Here is a 2034-nt window from a genome sequence, read left to right on the forward strand (position 1 = left end):
GAGCTGGGCTTCTGTGTTCCTGGTTTTTCTCTGTGCAACAGCCACCAGAACATCTGCTCAATCCCTGGGGCATTTCACACATGGTTCCTTCCTGGACAGGAAACAGAGTTTGTTTTTCAAATAACCAGTTTTACTGACCTTTTCTTGACTGATTGAACTGGTTATTGTGATGTCATGGAGACACAATCTACATAACACACAGAGTTATGGGGAAGAAAAGAATGAGCCCTGGCCACATATCACATGAATCTCTGCATAAAATGCTACTTAGGTAGGTGTCCTGCCTCAACGCCCAAGTCTCCTCTCCCCTTTCCAAGGAGGGAATTTTGGGGCTCAATCCTGCCTCTGGGCAAGATGTAAACTCTAGTGCAAGTAAACCCAGCATCAATGAATCTTAGAACCAGACAGACTCAGAACCCTCTTTCTAACCGCATTTTGTTCTCTCATATTCCTACTGCTTGTCTGCTTAGAGACAGAGTCCCTATCTGGATGACAGCTCCTTCCTTAGGGACAGTCTCCTTCCTTGAGACAACAAGTCTATCCCTAATCCCCAAAGAGGGCTGTCTCATCTTTTTGTGGCAATGTCTGAATTTAGCAATTCCTAGGTGCCCCGAAGCTGTGTTCCAGCTATCAGTGTGACACTGTTTTTCTTTCAGCTGAGTTTTTCTGAGGCTGACATTTTGCCTTGATATACACCTTTAGTTCCTTGTCCTCTCTTCCAAGCTAGAGTTCTTTCTGCTGCTTGCAGCCCTTCTCTCCAGCTCCACTCCAAGAAGTAGATTTGGGTCTGGGTCTAGCATCTGCCACTGGGCTAGATCAAGTAGCAGGCACTTTCACGTACACTCTCATTTTATACACACAACTCTGTAGCATGAGTGTCCAAATTGGTATAACTATCCTTATTTTAGAGTTCGGAAAATTGAGATTTAGAGAGCCTAAGTGTCTTGCCCATCTGAAGCCAAGAATTAAGTGGAGTCTGTTCTCAAAACCAGATGTTATATCCATACAATAAAATATTATTTATCCATAAAAAGGCATGAAGTGCTCATACATGCTACACTGTAGATGAACGTGGAAGACAATGTTAAGTGAAAGAAGCCACACACAAAAGGTCACATATTGTATTATTCCATTCATCCGAAATATCTATAATAAGTAAATCCACAGAGACAGAAGAGATTGTCAGCTGCCAGGGAAACTGCTTTCCCCTGGGGTGATGAAAATGTTTTGGGGCTATATACAGATAGTATATATACATCATCACAACATGATGAATGCACTAAATACCATTGAACCACTCACTTCAAAAATGGTTAATTTTATGCCACATGAATTTCACCACAATTAAAAAAGAAAAAGCAGACTTTTAGATTTCCAGAACCTGAGCTTCTTTCACAGAAATACTTGTTTCTTAAGTTTGAAAATAGAAAAAAAAATAAATGATATTCTCTCACATTTTAAAATTAGAAATGGAGTGACTTTGCACGCCCATTCAACCTCTGTGTAGGCATTACTTAGTTCCTGGCCTTGCAGAAACTCGGTTTTCGTCTTCTCCTGCACAGGAGACCTCTGCCGCAACCATGTTACACCAGGTCATCGGTCAGGCCAAGAAGCTTCCAAGCTTGATCCCCCTTTTCATATTTATTGGGGCAGGAGGTACTGGAGCAGCACTGTATGTGTTGTGTTTGGTATTGTTCAATCCAGATGTTAGTTGGGATAGGAAGAATAACCCAGAACCTTGGAACAAACTGGGTCCCAATGATTAATACAAGTTCTACTCAGTGAATGTAGATTCACAGCAAACTGAAGAAAAAAGGTCCAGACTTCTAAATAAAATGTTCCACTATAAAGCTGCTTAGAATGAAGGTCTTCCAGAAGACTTCTGCACAATTTTCCTCTTATCCAGGAACTATTTCCCCTCTAAATGCACGAAATCATGTTGGTGTATTGTGTTGGGGTTTACACTGAATGATAAATATCTGAAACTTGAAAAATAAATAAATAAATAAAATTAGAAATGGAAAAGCAATGTAT

At 40.5% G+C, this 2034-nt stretch overlaps 1 pseudogene; it reads left to right on the top strand.

The window, feature by feature from the left end:
• Nucleotides 1-1580: 1580 nt before the first annotated feature.
• On the top strand, nucleotides 1581-1830 carry LOC119867163 (annotated as a pseudogene).
• Nucleotides 1831-2034: the final 204 nt, after the last annotated feature.

The sequence above is a fragment of the Canis lupus genome, chromosome 32 (assembly GCF_011100685.1).
Source record: "Canis lupus familiaris isolate Mischka breed German Shepherd chromosome 32, alternate assembly UU_Cfam_GSD_1.0, whole genome shotgun sequence".
Taxonomy (NCBI): domain Eukaryota; kingdom Metazoa; phylum Chordata; class Mammalia; order Carnivora; family Canidae; genus Canis; species Canis lupus.